Source organism: Spinacia oleracea, chromosome 2, assembly GCF_020520425.1.
Source record: "Spinacia oleracea cultivar Varoflay chromosome 2, BTI_SOV_V1, whole genome shotgun sequence".
Lineage (NCBI taxonomy): Eukaryota > Viridiplantae > Streptophyta > Magnoliopsida > Caryophyllales > Amaranthaceae > Spinacia > Spinacia oleracea.
Window position 1 is genome coordinate 21,132,728 of NC_079488.1, and position 14,552 is coordinate 21,147,279.

Genomic DNA, 14,552 nt, shown 5'->3' on the forward strand with positions numbered 1-14,552 from the left:
CTTCTAAAATTCAGTTTTTAAATGCTCTCAAATCTATCATCCCTAACTGCTGCTGCATTAATACTCCGTATAATAGAAAGAAAAATCATCCCTAGCTAACTATTGTGTGTTAATATAATACTTCGTAGAAAAAAAAATCCTCCTTCTGTTGCTGCGTAAAATCCTTGCGGTTAAACTCGCGCGACCACAGAAGCTAGATCAGCCGCCTACAAGCCTCATGGTTGTGGAATTGACGGAGCGGTGGGGTGAGGTTTTGGGAACATTCTAGAGAAAGCAATAGACATTTGTTTGGTTTAAAGGTCTGAAGTGTATAGACGTGGGATTTAGTTATTTTTATTAATTAATTAGGGACATTTTCGTAATTTTATTTTCTGTATAAAGAAAATCTTTTCTGCATTAAGAAGCTATGTTTCTAAATATATATATATATATAAAGAGTTGCAAAACTCAGTGGGAGCTTAGTGTTTGTTACTCGACAAACTAAGGCCCAAGTATATATATATATATATATATATATATATATATATATATATATATATATATATATATATATATATATATATATATATATATATATATATATGTTTCATTGTGATTTATTCAAATGAGACACAAGGGTATTGTTTCTACCACAAAATTTTGAGAACATAATGTTTGTTTGCTCAAAATAATGTCCTTTAGGAGATTCGTTTCCAAAATGACAAGTGGGAGAAAATAGACCTCGAAAGTATTCGAGGCGAACAACAAACATAAACGGACATTCCGGAGGATTTTCGAAGTTCTTCAGAAAATCCGAACACTTATTCTTTAAGGACTTTAGAAGTGGCTTTTAAGAATAGACATCTCTTAGAAGACTTTACAAATGCTTCAAGGAGAACGGAATATTCAAAGGAATTTCAAGTGGCTAATGATATTCTATTGTTTGATGTTCTATACCCAAGTAGGCATAGAGTTCAAGTCACTGAAACTATGAGATTCTTCTATTAGATAGTGAAGAAACATGGAGTTCATGTCACTGAAGCTATGCGATTCTTCTATTAGATAGTGAAGAAACCTACAACTTGCAGTCAAACGATTTTAATGAGTTTGTGGCCTGTAAGAAAGCTATGACGAAACCTAGATTCCCTAAAAGGGTTAAAGGCCATATATAGACTCAATGTTGTAGACGGTTAAAGGCCATAAAACATACTCAATGTTTTGATGATAAAATTGAAATTTTGTTGATTTGCAAGAATAGATTAAACACCTATTGGTTGCAAATTGGTTTTAAGGATAAAAACCATCAAACATGGAATTGTGTTCACACAAAAGCTAGATTAGTTGCTAAGGTTACAAGCAAATTCACGGCGTGGATTGTGTTGAAACCTCATGCATAATCGTAATGCTCAAAGTCTACAATTCAAGCAATGATTGCATATTGGTACATATGGCAAATGGATGACAAAAGTATTCCTCAATCAAATGTTAGAAGAAACTATGTACATGGCATGTCATAGGATTTGTGGATCCAAATAAATGCTTGAAAAGGAAAGCTAGCTTATGAAATCTAAGTACATATTTAAGCAAGCAATTGGGAATTAAACTGTATTTTAGTGAAGCTAATAAGTATTCTAGTTTAATAAAATGTACATGATTCTTATATATATATAAGAATTTTAGTGGGAGTACGTAAAACTTAATTGGTCCTATGTGTATCACACACATATCTCTCTATTGTGAAATGACATTCAAATGCTAATGACTTAGATTTGAAATTATTCATTAGTCATGGACCAAGGCGAAACTTAGTACATACTGGGTATTAAGATCTATTTACAAAAGATCTTATAATATTATTTTAGATTAAGTAATGGCATTCACTAAATCAAGCACGAAAGACTCCATTGAAGATATTCGACCCATGTGAATAAATCTAAGTAAAGAATGTTTGAACTATGTATAAGCATTTACTAAGTTAAACATCAAAGGATCTAAGTGAGATTCTTAACCTATATTATATGTCAAATAATTTAGCTGGATTTAGTATCTACTGAAACTAGATGAGCTAAAGTTACATGAATAGAATTCAATTGGGAATTATTCTGCAAAAGAATTTACCATGTATGATATAATATAAGGATAGCCAGAAACGTATCGTATGACTTTAGGCATGACGAACATATACCAATCTCTATTGATCTAAGTAAAGATCAACTAGATTGAGATCAAGAAAAACTTATGGTACTTGAAAAAGTACATAAGAGTAGTTCTTGATTCAAGGAAATAAAGATATGCTAAATAGTTGATGCTACACGCATAAACACTGGCAAAGGATCAAGCAAGATCCCTTTGGAGTTAACCATTGGCAAGGACGAGCTATAGAGCATCGTGTTTTGAAATGACAACATGGATTGGAGACCATGAGTTGTTGCATGGGAAATTAAATATTAATTTCTATGTTCTAAGATACAGCTGGAAAGTCTTCCACATATCTGTGAACTGCTTGGATAAGTAAATCCAACCAAAGCATCACTAGCAACCTATACAGTTGAAGTAAAAGTACTTATTGCCTAAGAAGCAATAAAACATGGTTGTTTATGTTAGAAAGTTCTTCACTGAACTTGGGTGGATCACATGTCTGCTGATTTGATGGTTCTTCATTGTAAAATTCATAGAACCACTAATGTAGCAAGAAAGATTAGATCCCAAAATAAAATACTCAAAAGATCTTATCATCCTATCTCGAAGAACATTCGAAGAAAAGGATATTAAGATTGGCAAAGCATGATAACTAAACCTATGCTACAAGTGAGAAGCAACACTCACATTGTAGCAATGGAAATCAAGCATAGCTTTGAATTCCATGAACTGTTGGGTTTGAGGTCCATGGTTGTAAAACATTGGGGTTGAACATTTATCATATATGAAATGAATTTTCATATTCCATGTAATCTTGGTTTAGTAAATGATGAGTCCCTTCAATTTGACGATATATTCAAGATAGACCGTCAAGACCAGTCCTGTGACTAAGAAATGTCTAACAAGTGAACTTGAATGTCAAAGGTTGAAAATGGTTCCTAGTTGGAGTTTTCTATAAAGATGAGGCATAGAAAACGTTAGACGACTAGAATGCAAGATGACTAGTAGTTCTGTTTCTTGAATTATGTGGACATGGCAATGTCGCAATCATTTGCATAGATACTTACTTTGGGAAGACTAGTATCGGACAGACCTATGAAACTTTACTGTAAGAGATTACTTGTTTGAGAACTGCTTACTTTGACATTGTCAACTGTCGCACCGTAAAAGGAGGCTATAAAGGCAACGCTCGGGTAATCACCTATCAAACGAAGTCTAATCTCGAGATCGCAAGATTGGGATCGTCCTCCCATAAATCGGGATGAGATGCTGAAAGTTGTACAAGGCCACTCGGAGAGCTAGAAACTGTAAAATGCATGGCCGTGCTCAGATGAATCATAGGCTATGATTATCTTTTTATTTGATCAGTTGAACTTTGAAACCGAGAAACACCTCTGGACATAATAAGGATGACAACTCTTACCTTATGTTCAAGAGCAAGCATCGAGCGACAAAGGAATTAGAAAATGCACACTTGTCCCTAAGGACAAGTGCGAGACTGAAGGAAATATTGCCCTTGGTTCAAGTATGCATTTAATGGTAAGTCTAATAAATGCGGTTCAGTATTAATTATACAAGTTAATAATTTAGTGAGATCAAGTGAACTGTATGCCTAGCTAGAGGCCTCTTCAGTTCAAGTGGATTAATGATATTAATCCACAGCTTACCCTTGACTGAACCCGTAGGGTGACACAAATACTACATAAAGGGATCAAGTATTTAATGGCATTAAATACTCCATCTATGGATATTCAGAATCGACGGATCTTGGTTCCAGTGGGAGTTGAGATTGTCAGAGGCAAATAATGAATACTACGGAAATGATGATATTGTCGGAAACGGAAATATGGATCGTATCGGAAATATAAATATTATCCAAGTCGTAGATGTTGCCGGAAACAGAAACATGGTACGTGTCGGAAAATATTATCGGAAATGAAAATATTGTCGGAATCTGAAATATTGCCGGAAACGGAAATATTGTCGGAATCAGAAATATTATCGGAATCGGAAAATAATTCCAGAAAGGAAATATTAAATATTCGTTCGAAACGGAAATTAATTCCGGAATCGAAAATATTAAATATTGTACGTATCAGAAATGAATTCCGGAATCGGGAAATTAATCGGAAGCGCGTCGTACGAATTAGCATCGGACGAGCTTGCTAGACAAAGGCCCAGCGCGAAGCCAGGCCCACGTCCAGCAAGCATGGCGCGCCACACAAACAGCCCAAGGCTACGCTAGGCCCACCAAAAGGCAGGCCTAGCACGCGCCTAGGCTGCGGCTGCTTCGTGGGCTTCGTAGCTCCATGGGCTTTGCGCGGGCATGGCCTGCGCGCATGCGGGTCATGCTCGTGTGAGTGTTTGTGCTTACGTACGAAACCTAAATCGTGTAGGATTCGTTTAATGATTAAATTCCTATTCCTAATGGATAAATTAATTAATAGAGTTTTAATTAGATTCTAGTTAATTAATTCGTTTCCTAGTAGGATTCCAATACCTTTTCCATACCCTATAAATAGGTGATTAATGCTCACAATTTATAACGAGTTTTCCAAGTATTCAAAAAGAGAGAATTTTAAGCAAAAAATTCAGTCACTTATTTGCCTCAAATCAACCGAAAATTATAGTACCTTAAGGGCGATTCTAGTTAGTCAAACCTAAGGCGGATCCGGAAGTGCTGTGGACTTTGTACGGAGGGACGACACTTGGAGTCCTAAAGACTTGTTCTTGTTCGGTTCGGGCGCAGCAAGGGAGGGCACGCTACAAAGAGTATGCATCCTAATTATGCTAATTGTTATGTGGCAATTAATTTGGATTCCTGGCTTTAATGGTTTTTCCGCATGATTTATATTCAGTTATATGTATCATAACCTAACATCAAGCACCTTATTGATATAAGTGCTTAGACTGAGTCCAATCATCTTCTTAGATCTATATCTGTAAATCTTGATGCCCAGTATGTACTGTGCTTCTCCTAGATCCTTCATCGAAAAATATTTCCCAAGCCAAATCTTGACAAAGTTCAACATAGGAATGTCAATTCTAATAAGTAATATGTCGTCGACATATAATACTAGAAAAGAAATTTTGCTCCCACTGAACTTCTTGTATATACAAGATTCGTCTGCGTTCTTGACGAAGACAAAGTCACTGACTGCTTCATCAAAACGTATATTCCATCTCCTTGATGCTTGCTTCAATCCGTAGATGGATTTCTTAAGCTTGCATACCTTTTTAGCATTCTTTGGATCCTCAAAACCCTCAGGTTGTGTCATAAACACAGTTTCTGTTAAAATGTCGTTTAAGAAAGCGGTTTTGACATCCATCTGCCATATTTCGTAATCGTAAGATGCAGCGATTGCTAACATTATCCGAATAGACTTTAGCATTGCAACTGGTGAAAAGGTTTCATCGTAATCCACACCGTGGACTTGCCTGTAACCTTTTGCAACCAATCTAGCTTTGAAAACTTCTAGTTTCCCATCTTGTCCTTTTTTAGTTTGAAAACCCATTTTCTTCCTATGGCTTGGTAGCCATCTGGCAAATCGACCAAATTCAAAACTTGGTTTTCAGACATGGAGTCTAATTCAGAATGCATGGCTTCTTGCCATTGCTTGGAGCTAGGTCTCGTCATATCTTGTTTGTAAGTCGCAGGTTCATCACTTTCAAGTAATAGAACTTCATGGATCTCGTTTGTCAAAATACCTAAGTACCTTTCCGGTTGAGACCTATATCTCTGCTATCTACGCGTGGTTACATTATATTTCTAGATGGTCCTTGATTCTCACCAGATTCTTCTAAAGATCTCTGAGTTTCATCCTAAATGTCATCTTGATCATTCTTTGGAGTTTGTTGTTCGCTCGAATTTCTTCGAGGTCTAATTTTCTCTCACTTGTCATTTTGGAAATGTGATCTATTTCCAAAAAGATACCATCTCGAGCAACAAACACCTTGTTCTCATATGTATTGTAGAAGTAATACCCCTTTGTTTCCTTTGGATAGCCCACAAGGATACATTTGTCAGATTTTGGTTGAAGTTTGTTTGAAATTAATCGTTTGACGTATAATTCACAACCCTAAATCTTAAGAAAAGACACATTTGGAGGCTTTCCAAACCATAATTCATATGGAGTCTTTTTGACAGCTTTAGACGGAGCTCTATTTATAGTGAGTGCAGCTGTGTTTAGTGCATGTCCCCAAAATTCTATTGGAAGTTCGGCCTGACCCATCATTGATCTAACCATGTCTAGCAAGGTTCTATTCCTTCGTTCTGACACATCATTCCATTGAGGTGTTCCAGGAGGAGTTAATTCTGATAGAATTCTACATTCTTTCAGATGGTCATCAAAATCATAGCTCAGATATTCACCGTCTCTATCTGACCGCAGTGCCTTAATCTTCTTGCCTAATTGATTCTCTACTTCACTCTGAAATTCCTTGAATTTGTCAACGAATTTAGACTTATGCTTCATTAGGTAGACATAACCATATCTACTGAAGTCATCAGTGAAAGTGATAAAGTAGCTGAAACCACCTCTAGTGTTTGTACTCATTGGTCCACATACATCTGTATGGATTAAACCCAATAGTTCAGTTGCTCTTTCTCCAACTTTAGACAAAGGTTGCTTTGTCATTTTGCCAAGTAAACATGATTCGCACTTACCATGATCCTCTAAGTCAAATGGTTCTAGAATTCCTTCCTTTTGAAGTCTTTCTATGCGCTTCCTGTTAATATGACCTAATCGACAATGCCACAGATAGGTGAGATCTGAATCATTATTTTTGGCATTTTTGGTATTGATGTTATAAACTTGTTTGTCGTGATCTAATAAATAAAGTTCATTGACTAATCTAGCCGATCCATAAAACATCTCTTTAAAATAAAACGAGCAACTATTGTCTTTTATTAAAAAGGAAAATCCCTTAGCATCTAAGCAATAAACATAAATGATGTTTTTAGTAAGACTTGGAACATGGAAACACTCTTCCAGTTACAAAACTAGCCCAGAGGGTAACGACAAATAATAAGTTCCTACAGCTAATGCAGCAATCCGTGCTCCATTTTCTACTCGTAGGTCGACTTCACCCTTGCTTAACCCTCTACTTCTTCTTAGTCCCTGCGAATTAGAACATAAGTGTGAGCCACAAAAGGTATCTAATACCCAAGAAGTTGAATTAGAAAGTATACAGTCTATAACGAAAATACCTGAAGATGGAACGATTGTTCCGTTCTTCTGATCTTCCTTAAGCTTCAAGCAATCTCTCTTCCAATGCCCGTTCTTCTTGCAGTAGCAGCATTCAGATTCAGAAGTGGGTTGGCTCACATTCTTCTTTTCAGACTTGGTGCCGCCAGTTTTCTTAGTCGGGCTGGCCTTCTTGCCACATTTCTTAGCATTCCTCTTCTTACTAGATTTCTTGAACTTGCCCCCACGCACCATAAGCACATCTTGCTTATCACTTTTGAGCGTCTTTTCAGCGGTCTTCAGCATACCGTGGAGCTCAGTAAGCGTTTTGTCCAGACTATACTGTAGTTCATCTTGAACTGATTATACCCGCTATGAAGAGAATGGAGGATGGTGTCTATAGCCATTTCCCGAGAGAATTGCTGATCCAACCGACTCATATTCTCAATGAGTCCAATCATTTTGAGAACATGTGGACTTATGGGCTCTCCTTTCTTAAGCTTAGTCTCAAGAATTTTCCTATGAGTCTCGAATCTTTCGACTCACTGATGATCGTGAAAGCATCTGAGTTGATGAATGTTTTCTGTAGATCTGCACTCATGGTTGCAAGCATTAGACATTTTACATCCTTGTTGGCATCAATCCAATGATTGAGGGCTGCCTGAGTGACCCCGTTACCTGCAGCTTCGAGCATAAGAACTATTTGCAAGTTCCTTTGCCAGTCAAGGAAGTTTTTCCCGTTCAACTTCTCATTTTCGAGAATTGAGCGGATGTTGAATGATGTTGTTTGCCATAGTTAAAACTACAATTGAAAAGAATAAACAAATAAATAACCCTTCGCAGTTTCTCTTAATAAACTTAAATTATAGCATTCATGCATAATTTATTATTTATTAAGCATTTTATTCAATTTATGTGTTCCGGCAGGTGTGAATAAAATTATTCCAAGACCCTTAAACCATTGAAGAATTAAGCACATTATGTATTTAGACTCAATTCTAAAATATTTTAGGTAAGCAAAGCCTTTGCTAATAGTCTAGAAACTACTCTTGGTTGATAGGTGCGTCTAAGAACTTATTAGGTAAACCTATCTAATTTGCCACGACATAAAAGGACTTCTTACTTATATCGTTGAGTTTCACCAAAACTAACATGTACACACAATTATTTGTGTACCTTACCCCTTTAGGATCAATAAGTAACGCCTCGCTTTGGCAGAAAACTATTACTAAGATTGATATAAAGGTTATCCAAGTAAGTGTTATTTTCGCATGGCACCTTTTAACTCAATTTTTAAAGTTTGGAACTTAAGGCTCTTACTATGTTGGTTAGATTTTAAGTGAACTAAAATCCTTAATCGTGCAATATAATCAAGCCACAAGCTCATGCATAATTAATACATATTTAAAGCAAAGCATGCATAAGATATAAATGTGATCTAGTATGGGCCGACTTCATCTTGAAGCTTCAACTTCAAACTCTGTCTTGAAAATGGATTGAAAACTCCGTCTTGAATTTCACCATGGGAGACGCCATTTTCATCAAATAGGATAAGCTATAATTGAAACTAATTACAACTATTTGATGGTACGCAGACCATATTTAAAGCAATAAAACTTTGGTACTTTAGACAAATTTTACATTCAAATTAATGGTACGCAGACCATATTTTCTATCCTATTTGTGCCATACTAGTCACTGTCCATAACCTGCAAAACAATACATTTACAATATACCATTCACCCATTAATTTATCAATGAATGGCCCACATAGCTGGTTAGTAGAACATATTTATGCATCACATAAATATTTGCAGCAATTAATCAAGGCTTCCAATAATCTACAAATTATATATTCAATCCTTATTAATTCTAATCGAGTTGTTTTAACCTTAAAGGAATGTAGACCTAATCAAGAGTTTATGACTAAAACGCTCCCACTAAAACCAAGAAATTTACATGCTTTACTAATTTTAAACATAAAATTGTATTTCCTAGTCCAACCGGAAACTTACAAATTCAATTAAAATTTAAAGCTCATATAAATAATTATTTAAATCCTATAATTTATTTCCAGTTCATTAAATTAATTAATTTAAATTTAATCAAGGTTTTAATTTTGGTAAAATAATTTGTATAAATAAAATTTATAATAATTAAATTATTCAAAATTAAATTCCGAGAAAAAAAATTAAATTACGAATTTTAAATTTAATTAAAATCGTTTTCCAACCGAAAATTAAATTAAAACGAACCAATCGGGCCAAGACAAGGCCATGGGCTGGGCTCGCACCCATGCCTCGTCGAGGCCTCGCAGCATGCCTTGCCACTCGACTGATCGTATCTCAAGCAACAAGCAAGCCACGCGTAGACGTAGCAAGCCGAGCAAGCCACGCCTACGCGCAGCAGCACCTCGCTCGCTGTGGCGAGGCAGCGCTCGTTGGTGCGGGGAAACGCTCGTTGCCCGCGCGCACGGTCTCGTCTTGCTTGTTGCCTTGCTTCTCGCCCTTCCCGCCCACTGCTCGCAGCACATAGCGCTAGGCAGGGCTGCTGCCTTGCGCGCATGTGCCACGCCCTTGCTCGTTGCATCGTACCGCATGGGCGACGAGCTCCCTTGCTCGTCGTCGCATGCCCACACTATACAACACCCCTTAAGGGTAACACTTAGCGTCCATGCATTGCTTCGTGCGTGCAAGATTCGTGAACGGATTTTATAAAAATAAAAAATTTTATTATGTAAATTTATCGACGAATTATTAAATCATTTTAATTTCATAAATTTTGGGCGAAAAATCGAAAATTTATTATTCAAATTAATTTCCGATTATATTTATTTTCATGGATTCAAATCTAGGTCATAAAATTTTAAAACTTTTAAATTTTAACAAACTTTATGGTAGTTTTTAATCATAGATTCCTAATTAAATTGCTAATTAATTATGAAAATCAACTCAAATTCTAAATTATTCGAATTTCAACAAATTAATTACAATTGCAAATTAGGTTGTATAATTAACAAGCTTAGGCATTAAAATTGTTAAACATACACAGCAGTTCAATCATAGATTCAATATTGACAAACAAGAATCGCAAATATTTAATTTAACATCCTATAAATTATAAATTTTGCGTTCGAAAAACTAAAACCTCCGAAAAGTCATAGTTAGGCTTCGAATTTGGGAATTCTGGGTTCGGCATCAAATCTTTGATTTTAGTCAAAATTTTAAAACGTCGTTTACATGCGAAATTCACTATAAAGATATACGATTCCGACCATTATTGACTAAACTGCCGAAAATCCGGCGAACATATAATTAAATAATCACACGAATTTGCAATTAATTACAAAAATCAAAATTAATCACCCCTTTAATTCATTACAAATTTATAAAATTTAACCATGTTAACTATAATTGATTATGGAATTGATTAGAGGCTCGTGATACCACTGTAAAGTTATGACAAATATAAAACATATATTTCACGCGGAAAAACCATAAAGGCTGGAATCCAAATTAATTGATCACATAACCAATTAGCATAATTTAGGATACATACATGTGTAGCGTGCCTTCCCTCGCTGCTCCCGAACCGAACAAGAACAAGTTTAGGACTCCAAGTGTAGTCCCTCCGTAGATAGTCCACAACACGTTCGGATCCGCCTTAGATTCAATTAACTAGAATTTAGCCTAAGGTATTATGTTATTCGTACTTAATTATTTGGCAAATTATTAAGCTTAGTTTATAACTTAAAACTATATGAATACTTGAGATAATATATTGTGTATAAATTGTGATTTCCATCACCTATTTATAAGGTAGGATTATCGGAACTAGAAACCAACTAGGATTCAATTTATCTAATTCAATTAGAATTAGACTTAAATGAAATCTATTCATTTTAGTGTTTAGCTTAACAACTAACTCTAGTAGTTTTAGGAAAATAATCTAATCGAAAAAATCCTAAACGCCTAAGGATTCGAAACACACATGAACACAACGACACGCACGAACAGCCCACAAGGGGCTGCTGTGCGCGAGCGGAGCTCGGCCCAGGAAGCAGCGACGTGACCCATCGCAAGGGCGCTGCTGCTGCTAGCCTTGCCTTGCTCGTTGGGCCTGGCCTTGCTTTGTGCTCGGCTGGGCCTGCTTGCTTGGCGGGTTGTTGTTCCTCGCTTGCTGTGCTTGCACGGGCTTCGCTAGGCGCGGGCCTAGCTTCGTGCTGGACCTTGCGTCTAGCAAGCTCGTCCGATGTTTATTTCGTACGTCGTGCTTCCGATTTATTTTCCGATTCCGGAATTCATTTCCGATTCGAACAATATTTAATATTTCCGATTCCGGAATTAATTTCCTTTTCGAACAAATATTCAATATTTCCGATTCCGGAATTTATTTCCGATTCCGATAATATTTCCGATTCCGGTAATATTTCCGATTCCGATAATGTTTCCGATTCCGGTAATATTTCCGTTTCCGGCATTTCCGATAATATTTTTTTAATTTCGATACGTACCATGTGTCCGTTTCCGGCAACATCTACGACTTGGATAATATTTATATTTCCGATACGATCCATATTTCCGTTTCCGGCAATATCATCATTTCCGGAGTATTCATAATTTGCCTTTTGACGATTTCAGCTCCCACTGGAACCGAGATCCGTCGATTCCGGATATCCATAAATGGAGTATTTAATGATCACTTGAATACTTGATCCGTTCATGTACTATTTGTGTGACCCTACGGGTTCAGTCAAGAGTAAGATGTGGATTAATATTATTAATTCCACTTGAACTGAAGCGGCCTCTAGCTAGGCATATAGTTCACTTGATCTCACTGAATTATTAACTTGCATAATTAATTAATACTGAACCGCATTTATTAGACTTAACATTGAATGTATACTTGGACCAATGGCATTATTTCCTTCACTATAAGCCCCCACTTTGACTGAGGTTTTTTGGTTAGAAAAAGCGCAAGTCAAAGTATATTCAACTCTTGCTTATGCACATGCAGACTCTAGAAAAAAAATTGCCTATTTTTTCGGGTGTACATACCCACTATAAGCCCCCACTTTGACTGAGGTTTTTTGGTTAGAGAAAGAGCAAGTCAAAAGTATATTCAACTCTTGCTTATGCATATGCAGACTTGACTTAGGACGCCGATCTAGAACTAGAATGCTTGAATTTTGAACAGATTGACCCGAAATCGACCCGAAGTGCTGATTCGGACTGCTTGAATTTGTGCGAGTTGCGGCTTTTGGAATCTTCAGCATGAATTATTGGGGCTGCACTAGCTGTCAAAAGCTATAAAGAGTGTGTACTCCGAATTATAAAGGGGACGTTGGGCTCGTCCTTGTTGCAGGCCCTGCCGGTTTTTGTATAAATAGGGAGCTTTCCGAATCACATTCTTGCACCAATCATTCCTTGCTCTTCTTTGCATACTGCTTCTTCACGAAAAAGAAAGAAAATAGAGAAAAGGGAGCTTGACGACATGCATCTTGGGGTGCTCGCCTCTTTCCGGTTTGTGAAACTTGACATGCATTTCATTCTTGCTGCTTTGGAGGCTTGGAATCCGATTCACCATTTTTTCCTCTTTGGAAACAACGAGCTATGTCCCCTCCCTGAAGAGTTCAGTGCTATATTGGGGTGGCCCCTTATGATGGAGCCATGCATGCCTAGTGTTGAAGAACACTTTTTCTTGGCTTTTGAAAGGTATTTGGGCTTGAAGCCCCCACTTTTGAGTGTTGTTGTATATGGCCGAGGGATGGATTTGTCCCTCCTTGTCACTTACTTTGCTGGGCTTGATGTCCTCAAGGTTTTTCGCTTGAGGGCCTTGAGTTTTTATATCTTTGCTCGCTTCCTCTTTTCGAAGCAGGGGTTTGGCAATGGTGATGCCTCCCTAAGAGAGATTGTGTAGCAGTTTGCTAGTGGCAGGGACCCAATGCCGCTCGTGATTGGCGAGACATTGATGGGCCTTGATATGCTGAAATCGGACCCCTCTTCCTTGCCGTAGGGAAGTCCGGTACTCCTCCAAGTACGGATCTGGAGTTTTCTTTGAAGGAAATAATGCCCTTGGTCCAAGTATGCATTCAATGCTAAGTCTAATAAATACGGTTCAATATTAATTATACAAGTTAATAATTCAGTGAGATCATGTGAACTGTACGCCTAGCTAGAGGCCGCTTCAGTTCAAGTGGAAATAATAATATTAATCTACAGCTTACTCTTGACTGAACCCGTAGGTTCACACAAATAGTACGTGAACGGATCAAGTATTTAAAGGATTTAAATAATCCATTTATGAATATTCGGAATCGACGAATCTCGGTTCCAGTGGGAGCTGAAATCGTCAAAAGGCAAATTATGGATACTCCGGAAACGATGATATTGCCGGAAACAGAAATATGGATCGTATCGGAAATATAAATATTATCCAAGTCGTAGATGTTGCCGGAAACGGAAACATGGTACGTATCGGAAAATGTTATCGGAAACGAAAATATTGCCGGAATCAGAAATATTGCCGGAAACGGAAATATTGTCAGAATCGGAAATATTATCGGAATCGGAAAATAATTCCGGAATCGGAAATATTAAATATTTATTCGAAACGGAAATTAATTCCGGAATCGGAAATGTTAAATATTGTTCGAATCGGAAATGAATTCCGGAATCGGAAAATTAATCGGAAGCGCGTCGTACGAAATAAGCATCGGACGAGCTTGCTAGACTAAGGCCCAACACGAAGCCATTCCCACGCCTAGCAAGCCCAGCGCGAAAGGCACAAGCAACGCAGCAAGCCAAAGGCACGCAAGGCCCATCGCAAGGCCAGGCCTAGCGCGCCCTTGGGCTGCGAGCAACGCAGGCTGTGAGCAACGCGGGCTGCGAGGCTGCGTGTGGGCTGCAAGCCTGCTGGGGGCTTCTCGGGCGCACGAGCATGGCCTGCTCGCTTGTGGGTCGTGCTCGTGTGCGTGTTGGATTTTGTGCATGCATCGAATCCTTAAGCGATTAGGATTAGATTAAAAGATTAAAATTCCTAAGTTACTAGTTTTAAGTAAACTCTAATTCTAATAGATTTAGAATACTTGAATCCTAGTAGACTTCTAATTCCATATACCTACTCTATAAATATGTGATGGCATTCAATAATTAAAAAGAACATAATTTTCAATCATTCAACTAGTTTTAAGGATTAAAACTAAGTCTAATATTTGCCTAAAATATTCGAACATATTCATAGAACCTT